At 45.0% G+C, this 15,709-nt stretch overlaps 1 protein-coding gene and 1 pseudogene across 2 annotated transcripts in view; one reads left to right on the top strand and one right to left on the bottom strand.

The window, feature by feature from the left end:
• The window catches only part of zranb3 (zinc finger, RAN-binding domain containing 3), a 135,600-nt gene extending 134,807 nt beyond the window's left edge, over nucleotides 1-793 (bottom strand). Inside the window, exon 1 of the mRNA XM_080720396.1 lies at nucleotides 771-793. The gene's annotated coding sequence lies outside the window, so the exon portion shown is untranslated. The remainder of the gene's footprint in view (nucleotides 1-770) is intronic.
• Nucleotides 794-1,465: 672 nt separating this feature from the next.
• Nucleotides 1,466-15,709, top strand: part of LOC308280133 (R3H domain-containing protein 1-like) — a 78,919-nt pseudogene continuing 64,675 nt past the window's right edge. The window contains exon 1 of the transcript XR_013963390.1: nucleotides 1,466-1,523. The product of XR_013963390.1 is annotated as a R3H domain-containing protein 1-like (transcript). The remainder of the gene's footprint in view (nucleotides 1,524-15,709) is intronic.

Raw genomic sequence — 15,709 nt, 5'->3', positions numbered from 1 at the left:
TTGCTCCTATCATTACCCACATAATAAAACTATCTATCAAACAGGGTCACGTCCCCCAGGACTTCAAATTAGCAAAAGTAACCCCCCCTGCACAAAAAAGGCAGTAAACTAGACCCTGGCAACTACACCCCAAATTCACTATGGTGTAAGAAATGCAAATGCCCCTGTTTCCATGCTATACTTGAAAGCGGCATTCTCCTGAACATTAATGCAGCGTATGTAGAAATCCATGCCTTACACCACATCTCCAGTATTGAGGTGGTGTGTGGTACGGAAAATAGCCGACCTCCAAGCTCACAACGCGAGCTTGGAGGTCTGCTATTTTCAATATCTTCACCAAAAGGGCCTTTTAGAAATGTCAGCCCCTGCCTCTCCAACATTCTCTGCACGTCCTGCTTGCCAAAAGAACTGATGTACATCAAGTGTAAGTGTGGGAGTGGGATGCTATAGGCTAACACATCAATAGTCAAGTTTATCAAATAGTATTAGGTTCATTTTCTATCAGTGGAGTCGAGCTTTAAAGGGTCTGACTGCAAAGTGACTGCCTTGCATAACAGAGAACGTTAGAAAGTTTCAGCTGCACAAGTTGTGTTAATGTTTTGCATCAGACTGGGAGCTAACGGAGCTGCGTCTATGGACACACTTCCCACATGACATGAGTGTTAAGTTCAATTCATAAACAAAACCATCTAAGCGTTAGTTTAGCGGTCTCTAGATTCCGATTACTAGATCTGTATATCTATATTCTGATAAGTCAAATGAAGTCTTACTGTATTTGTGGATGTGTCCACAACAAAGCCCATGCGGCGATGGCAGGCTGTGTGTGACGTGTGATGTCAACATGGAACGACGTAACTTGCGTGAGACGCACCGCACGTCAAGCACGGATCCTGCGGCAGGTGCCACACAGAAGGTGGTGACCTACAGAATTCAGCGACTCCACTTTCCCACGAGAAAGCGTAAAAAAAGAAGAGAAAAAAAGAAGAAAAAAGAAAAGAAAGAAAAACAACAAGGGTCCATATTATGTTATACCATTCCATTCATGTTCGGACCTAACCAAGACTGTCAGTTTTTTTAATCACTTTCGAGACAGAAATCTCGGAGACTTCAAGTTAACTATAAATGTTATATTAAATAGGCTTCATGAGTTCGTGGTATTATTCAGATTATTCAGGTTATTATTATTTTTGTCATTCATGTTAGTTAAATGATGATGTTGTTGTTTTTTCATCATTTGATGCAATTAGGTTTTTCTTATTTCATTGTCATTATGCTGAAGTTCAACGGTGACGATTCTATTATATAATTAATTATATGAAGTTTCACTGAAAAAGTTTCACTTTTCAGCTTTGAGGGGAGCGTGGATCCGCTCAGTCGCAAAACAGCGACCTCTGGGGATGGCAGAAATGGTTAGGTCACCAATGTCGTTGTTGCGTCGATCTTGGCAAACGGCAGAGAGAGAAACCTTCGCAAGCCCTGACAACAACAGAAGAGACGGTTTATCATTATTGCAAAGGAAAACGGTAAGTGTTTAGTTCTATGCATGGGCGTATTCATCTATGTTGGAAGGATTTTTTCTTACTGGCTGTTTTACCAGGTAATAAATGTACCTGCAGATCGCACATTGCAGCGGGCTCACAGTGTTGTGTTAACATGCGTGATAGCTGGCTGCTGACTGCATCATTATAGAGCCCTGGTACAGAAGGTCCTTCAGACCATGCAGGACCTTTATGGATCGTGTTTCTCTTCTTTTCTCTTCTTTTATAAACTGCAGAATATTGATTGATTGATTGAAGACTTTATTAGAAGTTTGCATAGGAAAAGGTACAGTTTCATGACGGTACAGTTCACTGGTACAAGGTCTACTAAAAGGAGATCCATGAAAAGACTAAGCTTATTTCCACTGGAAACCATTGAAGTATCTCATATAACATTGAATGACAGACAAATAGAACACAGTACTATGCAGTAGATATGTAAAGAAAAACAAAATAGAAGACAGTAAGTCAAAACAAACAGTATATACAAAGAAGGGGCAGGGGAGGGTAGGGTTGGGCTAGATTCTTTTTTACCAGTTGCGAACGGCTGCTGCCTGTAAGTGGTTATCATGTTGATACGCCCAACGTGCCCCATGCCATGCCATGGGTGACGCACTGATGTGTTGCGCACGCCATAAAAAGTGACCCACCCACCCAAAACGAATACACTTAAATAACTATAAAACTCCCCCACATCTGTCATCATGGCATATGCAACGTATTGGTGGTGTTGGTTTTGCCTACCGTACCTGCCCAGCTGGTGCATGGTAATTATAGGTGGAAATGGAAATGGAATTTGAAGTTGCACTTGTCACTGACATTGGCAGCTGTGACCTCGAAGGACTCTTGACTGAGTCAAGGCAGAGGGACAGGTTTGATTGATTGATTGATTGATTGAAGAATGTATTAGAAAGTTTCATTACAGCACACATCACTGGTACAAGGTCAACTAAAAGGAGATCACAGTAGCTTTACAGCTTATTTACACAGGAACCGGTACTTCTGTAAATCCCCCATTTGCAGTTTACATGTAGTTTTGGAAATGTAACTGCTGCTGAACACCACAGACATCAGCATACCAACATAATAATTAACCTCTGTGAATTTGGCACCGCATATAATGAAAACATAGACTATATAAAAATTGTGTCATTCTTTAGTGCTGAATTTGTGCTGAATTGTACCGTAAATTGTATAATTTGTGCTGGTATCACTTTTTAGTTATTTAGCAACACCACTGTTCTGCTCCTATGTTCTACTATTAAGCACTGCTGCTCTCCATTGCCTTCTGTAGGCCACACCACTGTTATGCTGATAAATAAATCTGCTATTCATCATAACCATATCAATATTTATATATTTATAAATATATATAAAAACACAATTGATGATTTCAACGGCACAAATTAGAGCACATCCAGAACTAAAGAATGAGACCCTTTTTTCCCCGATTTGGAGCCAAAAAAATGGGCGTGCAAGGCTCAGCAAAACTATAACTTGAAATATCTCAAAAAATTATACCAGCACAAATTATAACATTTACGGCACAATTCAGCACTAAAGAATGACAATGTTTTTATATATGTTTTCATCATATGGGGTGCCAACTTCACGGAGGTTAATAATTAGCCTACTTTAGTAAAATATCTAATTATCCATTATGAGGAAAACCAGCTGGACAAATGCATGCAGATGCAAATCTGACAGGAATATGCTTCAGGTATTGTGTAGCACTAAATTGCATCTACTACCTCCCAATATGGGTAGGTAATGAGAGTCAGTGTAACCCAGTGAAACGCTGTCTGATATTGTGAAAAAGAACACAAAGACCAGCTGTTGTACCACACCACCCATTGAGACAGTTGGTAGACAGACCCAGTATGAATTTGTTGAAGTAAGCCAAAACATGTAGACCTAAGCTTTTGTTTCAACAGCTACTGTGCTAATGCCCAATGCAATGTATCACACAATTCCCCATGCATTTTCACTATTTTACCAACTAATGTAATTCTTAGAACCAGTAAGACTCCCTAATCGGGAGATAAGCGACCGTCAAGTCGCATACACAAACTTTAGAAGGCAATCGTAGCCAATCAGGAGGGAATATGGGAAATGGGACAGATCCATGTTGATGACATGACTTTAGAGATGCTGTGTATCGGTTTCTTAGAATAAAGGACACGCTCATTGTTGAGATCCTCTAATCCCAAAATGGTTTGTGGTCACTGGCCATGGTAATGGGCTGATCGAGAGGGTTTACTTGTTAATAATAATTGTTGATAATTTTTTGATGATGGTTGTACATATCAATCAGGTAATCTCTGGTTCCCAGACAATCAGAGATCTCTGCCTACCAGATATGTCTGGAGACTTATGAATGCAAGGTAGTTGCCAGCACAGCATTGAGAATGGCCACTGCGTGAGTGCGTGCATCCGTGTGTGTGTGTATTTGGCCGCTGACCCCCATTGGAAGAGACATTGTGCCAATTAAGTAGCTCTGCTATTTCAGAATAGCTGAAAACTAAAATTGGACTTACTGTTTAAACTGTTCCTCATTTAGCTGAGGAGCCCCCGGAAGGACCCCTGGGCCTGGGGGTCCCGGGAACCCATTTTTGAGAACCACTGCTCTAGTTGTTTTCGCCCAGTTTCAGCAAGGGAAGCTGGGAGATTGTCCTCAGTTTCTATACTAGTTCGAGAGAAGCGCTTAGAGACTGACTTGTGAGTCTATATGTCAGGGAGCAAGGTCCAACGTTTGTGATGGTTCATGGCTGGAGGACAGTGTAATTGCTGGTTTAAGCCCCCGGGGCGCCTTGCCCAGAAATGCTGGCAGATGTGGCAGGCTGGCCAAGTGATTGGAGTGATTCTCCCATAGGGCTGGATTCAATCTGTGCAGCAAGTGTCATTGAGCAAGGCATTTACCTGCCAACTCAAGTCGCACATGATAAAAGTGTAATCAAATTGTCTACTAAAATAATTGGCTGACAGCACGAGAAATGCCTTGACTGCATGCCATACTGAATTCTAAGTGTGTGTGTGTGTGTGTGTGTGTGTGTGTGTGTGTGTGTGTGTGTGTGTGTGTGTGTGTGCTTGTGCGTGTGTGTGTGCTTGCGCGTGCGTGCGTGCGTGCGTGCACTACACTTAAGCCTATCAATCAGATTTTCTTTACTTGGAATGCATTAATTCATAAAGATTTAATTTCAAGGACCCCCATAACTTTGAGAGTGTACAAATGGAACCAAATGGACCCGTAAGGGTCATAGTTACAGACCTACCAGTAAGACTCCCTAATCGGGAGACAAGCAACCGTCACGCCACATACACAAACTTTAGAAGGCAATCGTAGCCAATCAGGAGGGAATATGGGAAATGGGACAGATCCATGTGGATGACATGACTTTAGAGATACTGTGTAACGCTTTGCGTGATATTAGGCCAAAATCTGTAGGAGCAGTGTCCAAAAATATGTTTTGCAAAAATCAGCCTGATGGTGGCACTAGAAGTGAGAAAACCAGGGGCGGCGGTTGTGATTTTCCATCCAAGGAGTGTGTGTGCAAAGTTTGGCATCGATAGGGCCAACGGTGGCAGAGATGAGAGTAGGGGCAAACGTGTGATGTGACAGACAGACAGACAGACGGAGGGACAGACACCCGGTGGAGCTTTTCATAGTAACTTGTGACCTGACGGTTACAATAAGGGTCCATTTGGAACCCAGAGTCCCTGCACCCCACTTTGAGAGTCTTAGATTTGTTTAAATTACACACTATCGGATCGTTACTCAGTATCGACCGATAGAACCTGGCCGTACTGGTGGGCATTCATCTGCCTTGACCGGTGGGGTTGAGGGAGAGAGGCAAAGGGAGGGAGAGCGACACTCACAGAGATGTACTGCAAAAACATAACTGTATTAGTAGAAGTCCACAGCCATAGTCCATAGAAACCCTTGATCCACAGAAACCTGTGATATGAGGAAGCACAAAACACTCTGGGGAAGAAATCAACTTTGCGGTAAAACATGCATTCATGGGACATGCATGCATATTGCATCAGATGGAGAGGGAGAGCAGCAGTATAGCTAACCCAAGTCCCTCAGCAGTCTAAGCTTATACCACAGCATCACTAAGGCAAGCCTGAGCCAGCCTTAACTCTAAGCTTGATCATAAAGGAAAATTTAAACGGTTTCTGTCCTCCTGGTCCTGGACAGAAACCGGGAGATGCCTGTCAGGGGCATCACAAGGGGGGGGGGGAAAGTGGGACTGAGTTACTAGGGCCCAAGATCTACAAGCTACAGCTTGTAGATCTGCTATTTTTGAAAAGTCGTGAAAATGTGTGCAAATCTTTGAATATATGTATTTTTTAAGCCAACATTTGTAACTACATTTTTGGAGGAACTAAATATTTTGAGATGGGTCCGTGGCCAAATAAATATATTTTCGGAGGTCCTTCACATGAAAAGGTTTGAGCACCACTGACATAGACACATAGGTTTTTCAAAAAACCTTAGAAGGATTTGAAATATTCAAAGACTTGCACACATTTTCAAGATTTTTCAAAAATAGCAGATCTATTATATATTTTTCAATGGTTAAAGCACAAAATAATGCGAAATGATGCGTTCCCAGTCTAAATGAAGAATGAAGAACATTCATGGGGGGCCCGCAGTGAATCCTTGTACCCAGGGCCCAGAATTTGGTGCGACACCCCTGAGGAGTGGAGCTTGATTATCGAATGCTCTGCCTCCCACAGTCTTTACTTTACATGTAGGCCTGCATTCTAGGAGTGCAGAGTTCTAGTGGGGCAATAGAGAAAAATGTGCTCTTTAATATATGATGTGCTTAACCATTCAGGGCTTTGTGGTGTCACTCAAGTAGTAAAATCATTAGGGTTCATCCTCTATAGAGCATGAACCGCTGACTGAACCGCTGGTTTAGTCATCAAAGAAACATGAACAGTCCCAAAAATAGAAATAGTTTGAACTGTGTCTGCCACTTACTGCATCGTCCTACAGTACATGGCACACACCACCCATCTGGCACTCCCATGGTAGCCTGGTAAAGTAAACCTTCCCGGAATTCCGCGACCGGGAAGGTTAACCAGCAGGCCACTCCCATGGAGGTTAAAACAACAAATGTGTATAATTTTGTGCCACTACTATTTGACCTGCCCTAGACTATGCCGCTGTAAAGGCTGGTAGGACAAAGACATGATCTAATATCGAGGTTGAGGATGCTGTGTAATAGCTTTCCCTGAAGATATAGCCGTGCACTTCAATAATTCATCACCCTCCACTCCGGGAGGAAAATATCTCGCTCCCCATAATATTTGGTGTGGCCCTGCTTAAATAATTCAAACCCCCCAATGCGTAAATTGTTTGTCAAATCGCTGACCTTTCAGCGGGATTATGGAAGCGCAATAATAAATTCCTCCGAGACCTGCCGCGACGAATGGCACAATTACAGGTGAGGGATTGGATCGGACCGTTTGTCGCAACGCCGCTGTTGTGTTGCTAAGTGACAGCGGGAACTTTCCCTGTCGACCGTGTCTATTGTTAGGCGCTCTGTGAGTGAAAGACAGTGGCATTAGTCTAGTCCAGTTGCCTGACTGAGGCTGCAAGCAGGTACAGTAATACCCTTAATGTTACATAAGCTGCTAGTGACTCGGTAGAATGTGTGTTTGAATCCTTTTCTGTGTGTGTGTGTGTGTGCGCGTGTGTGTGTGCGTGCGTGTGTGCGTGCGTGTGTGCGTGCGCGTTTGTGTGTACCAAATTCAGGGCTTACAAACATTGGGTGGGCAAAATACTCAAAACAATTGTATTTCCGAGGTGAAACCTGGATTCACCTTCAGCCGTGGATAGAAAAAGGCTGTACGAAGCCGAACAGGGAAGTTATTGAAGAAGAATTGTTTAGGGTTTGATAAATGTGTTAAAACACATTTTTCACACGTTCAGAGATAAACAAGCAGTCTGCGTTTTGGCTGCGTGTTTTGTTCAGGTGGTGCATTTTGTGTGTGAAGCTGGGGGGTTTTAGCTGCAGTCTTGTCTTGTTGCCTGTGGAACGGTGTTCCAACTGCAGCGGCGAGGTGGCTCGGTGAACAGCTCGGCCTCTCAGCGCCCGGCGCCTCCCGTCGTCTCTCCACCTGCTCCCCGAGCCACCTATAGCTGGCAGACAGACAGACACACAGCCACGCTCTACCACCACTCCCCTCCTCCTCCTCATCTCTCCTCTCTCTCTTCTCTACCGTTGGTGCCTTTTGAGATCGGCAGATTTCAACCAGGTTTTTTTCATCTCACTCACTTCACGCAGTCTACTGTCTTCACACATTTAGGAAAACATAGGCATACACATAGCATAATCATTAACCGAAAGTATGTAGTCTACTTACCATTGACCATTTGGAATACAAGACAGTAACAAGGCGGCGGACAGTGGAAAATCAAAGTAGTATGAGTGACATGAGCTATCTGGGCAACTTGCCCCAGGAAATGTGACAATCTCAATAGGCACCAACGGCACCTCTCCCCTCTCCGTTTTTCACACCTTTTCAATCACCACCTCGCTTCTCTTTTTTCCCCCTCTCATTTCATATCACCTCACTGCCTCCCCGTTCTCCTCACCTCTCCTCTCCGGGCTCCTGTCCTTGCTTGTGTCGTTTGTCACTTTGTCCCCACGTCTCTCCCCTTTACCTCATCCTCACCTCTGCTCGCTTGGCCTCTCCATCCCATGTCCCTGGCTGCCCTCTCCCCTCAGCACCACCTCTCTCCCTCCCTCCCTCCCTTGTCTCTGACGTCTGCCCCACCCTCCTCCCAGTCCCAGCCCTCTGCCCTCCGCAGCCATGGAGCACAATATCTTAACGAAGATTTTTTTTACGCTGGCTTGCTCCCGTGCAGCTCTTGCGCTTACTTGCACGTGCTACGCAGCAGCTGTCCCTGGCCCCGGCTTGGCCACTGCTGGCACTGACCACACACACACACACACACACACACACACACACACACACACACACACACACACACACACACACACACACGAGTGGGAGGGGGGCAGCTGTTGATCCGGCTACATCACAGAGACTGGGACCGGCTCGATGGGGTCCTGGCAGGTAGGCTCGGAACTCGCACAACCCCCAAACTCTATTGCACATAGACACACACACACAGGGCAGGCGCTCTCTCTCTCTCTCTCTCTCACTCACACACACACACACACACACACACACACACACACACACACACACACACACACACACACACACACACACACACACACACACAATCTCCATCTACCTCTCACTCACTCATACACACACACACACTCTACTCATGCACTGCACTCACAACTCTCTCTCCCTCTCTCTCTCTCTCTTTGTCTCTCTCTCTCACTCATTCTCCTTCCCTCCTGCTGACACACTCACACACTCCTCCTCCTCCCCTCCCTCCCTCTCCCCCCGGCACACAGACGCCTCTCCTCTCCTCTCCTCTCCTGTCCTGTCCTCTCCTTTCTCCTTCTCTTGCATTCATAAACACTCGAGGCGAGTGGAGAGAGACCGCACAGGAGGCAGCCGGCAGGCAGGCAGGCAAGCAGGCAGACGAGGCGGAGCTCGGAGGCAGCTCCAGCCTCCCCCCACCCCTTCTCCCTGAACCCCCTCCTCCACCACTGCCGCCCGCCCCCCCCCCCATCCACACCCCCCCCCCACCCCCCACCCCAGCCAACAGTGCCTCCGGTACGATGGAAACTAAGCGGTCCACCGACAGAGGAGATGGCGGGGACCGCGAGTCAGGTGGGTCCTCCTCCTGTATCCAGAGAGACACGCCACCGTGTCCCCTGTTCCCTGTCTCTCATAGAGCAGCGAGTCAGGGGGTTGGTCAGCGACGCTGATGCTGAGATGTGCCGCTCCTCCCTGGCTCAGAAAGGTCGGTCTGTCGGACTTCTTCTCAGGCAGGTTCTTCTCGCGGGCTCGTTAGTCGTGGTTAAAAGGTTCGAAGTCAGACTTTTATTTGTGTGGGTGGTCTGTGATCTCTTATCGTGCTTTTTGAGTGGCTCGCGTGGGGTTCTTGTGTGTTACAGGGATGTTTATTGACTCATCGATCTGACATGCATGTTCCATTTCAACGCAGAATGCTTTGTTTTTTAAAGACCTCATCGCCACGGAAAAGATCCGCTGACTAAGACGGTCAGTGGGTTTTTCTTATGTTTCCGTAAGCCATCAGAGAGAGAGAGAGGGAGCCCAGTTACACAGGGGCAAGAATATGATCCTGTGTGTCTTCAAACCAAACGTGACATCTCACTCAGCGCTATGTGGCGGGGGGGACGATGTTTACTGTGTCTGTGTGCCGGCCCGCCGAGGTTGAGGCAAATCGGTACTCCTGATTCCCCCCGTCGCCGGTGAAAGTCTCAGCGCTGGCTCTGCTCTGCATCGCCGGGCTAATTAAGCTAGCCACATGAGCCATTAAGAGGCTTCTCTCTCTCCATTGTTCTGTAGCCAAGCTCATCCTCCCGTCTCCCCGTCTCCCAATTTGTTCTGCAGGTGTTTTTTTTTTTCGGCAAATGGACTTTTAATGACTCTGGCCGGCTGTACGAGGTATTGTTCTTTCTCGTGAGACTATAGATTAGAGTGGCTAGACTTGTTTGCCAGTTCTCTTCTGTCTGTTCCCTAAATTGTTTGCTTTTTTTGTATTGTCGTCTAATTGCCCAGATTGATATTTCCCTGGAAGAATCTCCGCTGGGATGGGTAATAGATTATACCTGCATGCTCCACTGTGTGATTTATAATAGAGTATCCTGCATGTCTGCACCTCTCTTGTACTGTACCGCACCCTGTCTGATTGACCCTCGGTGCGAGGAGCGCAATTAGAGGCTCATTTGTGGCCGTTTATGGTTCTTCTGTTAATTGAACGTTAGCTGTTACTAACAGCTTCTTACACACCCTCCGTCTTACGTCAGACTGAGAACGGGAAGAAATGTATATAATGTTGTAAGCTTTATCTTGAACATTTCTTTTCTCACGTTTTCTTTTTCTTTTTTTCTTTCATTCAATTATATTGTTCCCATGTCAATGCTTCACTTGCTTTGCAATTAACCAGCCAGGCAGGCTATTGAATCAAATTTGATTTCAGCAGCGGGTGTAAATGAGTGGCTGTATCTTCTTCATCAATCGTTTATTCATTGTTTATTTGTCGCTGCGTTTTTATAAGCCAGGGCACTTAAGGCCCATCTCTGTCACATACATTCCCGACTCCATAATATCTCCATATGTGTGACAATCTGTGATGTATTGGCTAAATCACAGAACTGAGCTAAGGTTATCATTATTGATGCTGCTTTTTTTTTGTGGTGGAACCTTTTTCTGCGATGGAAATGAACACTTCTCACGTGCAAATCTTTTGAGAATAAAAGCTAATTTCTTTGCGGGTCCCTTGCAGTGAAGGAGAGCACATCTCATTAAGCTATAGCCTACAGACATCTCTGTGTGTGTGTGTGTGTGTGTGTGTGTGTGTGTGTGTGTGTGTGTGTGTGTGTGTGTGTGTGTGTGTGTGTGTGTGTGTGTGTGTGTGTGTGTGTGTGTGTGTGTGTGTGTGTGTGTGTGTGTGTGTGTGTGTGTGTGTGTGTTTTTTTTCTTTTTAGTTTAACAGCGCTCTTCCAAACAGTGCTGTGTGTATGTATAATTTCCACATCTCCTCCGACAATACCCCAGCTGCGATTTGCTTTCTTAATTCCCACTACAGAGATGCTTCTATACTGTATGCTGTATATTGCGATTGTCAGCATAGCGCAGCGGATCGAGATCGTAACAAAGTATGCCGTGATTTTCTTTTTTTTATGTACAACCTGAGACCTGTATCCAGGAGGGGTATGGGCTATCATTTGTTCTTTCCTTTTATGCCCAGTGATACCTGGAATTGATTTTCATGATATTGTCTGTTTCATATACATAATGCTGTGTTGAAAAAGATAGATTTGTATTCCCTGCATGCGTCATAATATTCCGCTCCCATTCTTAACAGAAGTATAAGATGAGAGACTGAGGGGGCGCAGCATAAAAAGGGGGGGGGGGGGGGGGCTCTCTGCTTTCTCCATCTCTAGTAGTACAGGTTATAGCCTCGACAAGTGCTGTGTAGGTGTAGGGATGGGACGATAAGGGATATTATTGTTTATCGTGATAAAAAAACACTCACGATAATCGTATCTTGGAGATTTAATTTATTGTGATATCGTCCTCCGTCATGCACTGGGATGAATTCACATTTTATTTGGCGAGCTGCATATCCGGTACCACTTAAAGCCTCTATAATTGGTAAAAGGTACTTATAATATACGTACTTGATACAGTCTTTTTTTTTCACTCTCTATCAAATGTCTTTGACAAAAATTAGCCGATCTACAAGCTCACAACGCGTCGTGTTATGTTCCGCCCCCAGGATGATGGATTTTGATTATCGCAATATTGTAAATCACGATTTCTTTTGTCACAATAATCGTGATATGAAATATTCATATTGTCCCATCCCTAGTACTGTGTGTGAGCCTCGCAAAGCAGAACACACAGCAGAACGGAGAGGGAAAGAAAGAGCTGGGGTTGGGTTTCATGCTCCAAAATAGCTGATCTACAAGCTCACAACGTCGCATCAGTGCCACGTTGTGAGCTTGTAGATCTGCCATTTTATTGTAATGCGTGCGACACCATTGCACGACAGAGTATAAAATAAACCGAGCTTTAGAAAGGTCAGTCTTTGGAAAACGGAGGCAGGTGCGAGTGGTGCGTGGGCAGGCAGCACTCACTGTGTGTGTGTGTGTGTGTGTGTGCGTGCGTGTGTGCGTGTGTGTGTGTGTGTGTGTGTGCGCGAGCGACTGTGTGCGCGCGTGTGCTTGTGCACGAGCGGCGGGGGAGAGAGTGCACTCGAGTGCGCTCACTCACGCTCATTCCCGCATGTGTAAGGGCGTCACCAGTGGGTTCTGCTGCGCTCCACGGCGCACCAAGGCATTTCCTATTGGCTCTCGCCAGCGTAACATAATTGCCTGTGAGAGCATCCAGTCCGTTAAGAGTCCGCTACATGATTAGCTCCCTTCAGTTTGACAGCCAGCCTTCTGACCCCACTGTGGGCTTTTGAGAATTAATGTCGCAGCAGAGTAACTGAGCAGAGAGAATGCACCGTCCCACAAACAATACTGCATGATGTGTGTGTGTGTGTGCGTACATTCAATGGACTCGTATTTGTTGTGCACGCAGCGCGCCTGTCTGCGAACATGTGTGCAATTGTGCACACCTTATGACGTGTGTGTGTGTGTGTGTGTGTGTGTGTGTGTGTGTGTGTGTGTGTGTGTGTGTGTGTGTGTGTGTGTGTGTGTGTGTGTGTGTGTGCGTGTGCGTGTGTGTTTTGCCGGTAAGCTGTGGGGAACACAGTGACAAAGGTGCACAGTAAAATCCGGAGTGTTCATTTAATTCTGAGAGTGAAAAGGGACCCTTTCGGGGTCCATTAACTTTCAGTGTTAAATGAACGTTCCAGATTTTTGCTGTGTATTGGTGTGAACAACGCCTGAACAACGCCTGAGGGAGACTCTTTAAGGTTGCTGCGCTCCGCGACATTGCTGTAATACCAATGAACCACTCCCTGTCAGCCAGCACAACACCAAAGCCCATATTGCCAACTGTGCTGCTCCACAAGTTCACTCATGTGTCCCGCTGGAAGTGGCGGTGTCTGTTTGATATCATATGCTTTCCTGCACAAATTAAGTAGCTTTTATGATCTCAGTGTAGTGTGTGTCAGTGTGTGTGTTTGTTGTTGTTTGTTGTGAAATTGTGTGTTGCAGTAGCCAGGTGTAGAGCTCAGAGAATCAGAGCTATAGGGATGGGACGATATGAACATTTAGATTTTTTTATGATATAATCACGATAATCGAAATGTCCCCAACATCAACTATTCTGGGGCAGAACATTTGCCAAAAAATAGCAGATCTACAAGCTCACAATGTGTCGCAACGCGGCCCGTTGTGAGCTTGTAGATTGGCTATTTTTTTGGGCAAGAGATTTGGTAGTTTTTGGCAAAGAGATTTGGTAGAGAGTGAAAAGAAAAGAATGTATCAAGTACATTATTTAGAGGGGTTTAAGTGGTACCAGATAAGCAGCTCGGCAAATAAAAGTACAATACATTAAATCTCCACGATACGATTATCGCGACTTTTTCTTATCACGATAAACGATAATAGCGATTATCGTCCCATCCCTAATCAGAGCAGTGTCTTGATGTTATAGTGACTAAGGCCAGGTCACACCTCTGTTGACTTCTTCTGTGTGTGTGTGTGTGTGTGTGTGTGTGTGTGTGTGTGTGTGTGTGTGTGTGTGTGTGTGTGTGTGTGTGTGTGTGTGTGTGTGTGTGTGTGTGCGTGCGCGTGTGCGCTGGTTGCATGCACTGGCACTGAATCACTATTGAGTGATGGCCATAATACATCGTGTTTCTGTCCTTCCAGTTGCTCTGTGTGCCTCCATTTCAGTTTTTTCTCTTGTCGGCTACCTAGACAAATCACGTTAATGAATGACACTGGCAGGTCATCTACTATTATACCAACCTGATTGATTCCCTCAGGGGAAACTGGGATGCCATTTTAGAAGGGATTAAATTCTGCAGTTTGGGCAGGATAACTTCATATGTTATTTATGATGATGCCACCACCACCATGTCTGCTTTAATCAATAATAGTCTCATCATGCTACCATTGGACCGGACATCAATATCGTCCCATGTCTCCAATACAGTCACGTTTTCTCAAAATGTCGGAAATGAGTCCATTCGACAACCTACGATACTGTACATCCAGGTTTTAATGTCTTAACTCCCAAACCTGTCTTGACACAGTTTTAAACGGGGAAGCAACAGAGAGATTGACAGTCGGTGAATAGGGCTGTCACAATTATTGTTCATAATCGTTTCCATGTTGAAAAATGTTCATATATTTTTAGTAAAAAATAGTGGAAATAGCAGATCTACAAGTTGGTCAATAGAGCAGTGAAGTCATGACGTGACTCGCTCATCCCTCGGTTCACAGAAGTACCGTAATTGCTGGACTATAAGCCGCTGCTTTTTTCCCATGTTTTGAACCCTGTGGCTTATACAACGGTGCGGCTTATATAGAGATTTTTACAGCTAACGGCCAGTTAGTTAGTTTTACAATGGTCTTTAACAAGGATTTATATATAGATTTTTACAGCTAACGGCCACCAGGGGCGCTCTAGCAGGAAGCAGGAAGGACACCTGCGGCTTATAGTCAGGTGCGGCTTATATATGTACAATTTTTTTTTGTTCTAAATTGAGCTGGTGCGGCTTATATTCAGGTGCGGCTTATAGTCCAGCAATTACGGGTAATTTCTCTATGGAAAATAACATTGAGTCATCTTAAAATCATCTCATATAAGCATTGTGGTCCAAAAATAAACAAACGGTCTGCGTGATATTGTCGGGGAGGTGGCTCTGTATGGTTTATGATAGTCAGTCACTCATATTTGATACAGTCTGTTTCTAGCGAAAATGTAACTAATTTGGCGACAGTAACATTAGCGTTTTCTCACCATCAGTTGATTCTTCATATCCATATGAGTCAAACCGCTTAGATCATTTGTTAATGTTTGGAACACCGTTCTTATATGACGCGATTTGAAAAAAGTTTTTGGGAATTCAGAATGGGGGGGGGGGGGACTTCATTGCTCAATGTTCTTCTTTAAGTATAAAGTTAAACAGAAATGTTATTGACAACGACTAAAACACAATTAAATCGTTAATCGCAATTATTTGAGTGACAATTAATCGTCATGTAAAATGTCATAATCATGAATAATCTTCCTTCGCTCTGTCGAAAGACTACCATTTTGGAGATTTGGATGCAACTCCATTAGTACACACACACACACACACACACACACACACACACACACACACACACACACACACACACACACACACACACACACACACACACACACACCGCCACATCATCTGTCAACCTGAGTGCGGTCCTGGCAGCAGTTTGAGGTTTATAAAAGGGCTGATTTATAGAGCAAAGCAGGGTATCCAAGCTGACCTTTCTGGCTGACACGTGGCTTCATCCACAACCCTGTGGGAGATGGGGACAGGCCTGGCACCACCGGGTGTCTCACACTGAGAAGGAGATTAGATGAAATGACAGAGA

Source organism: Nannobrachium achirus (genome assembly GCF_963921795.1).
Source record: "Nannobrachium achirus genome assembly, chromosome: 24".
Classification (NCBI taxonomy): domain Eukaryota; kingdom Metazoa; phylum Chordata; class Actinopteri; order Myctophiformes; family Myctophidae; genus Nannobrachium; species Nannobrachium achirus.
Note: the sequence above shows the minus strand (reverse complement) of the source record. Positions and strands in the feature narration are given on the sequence as shown.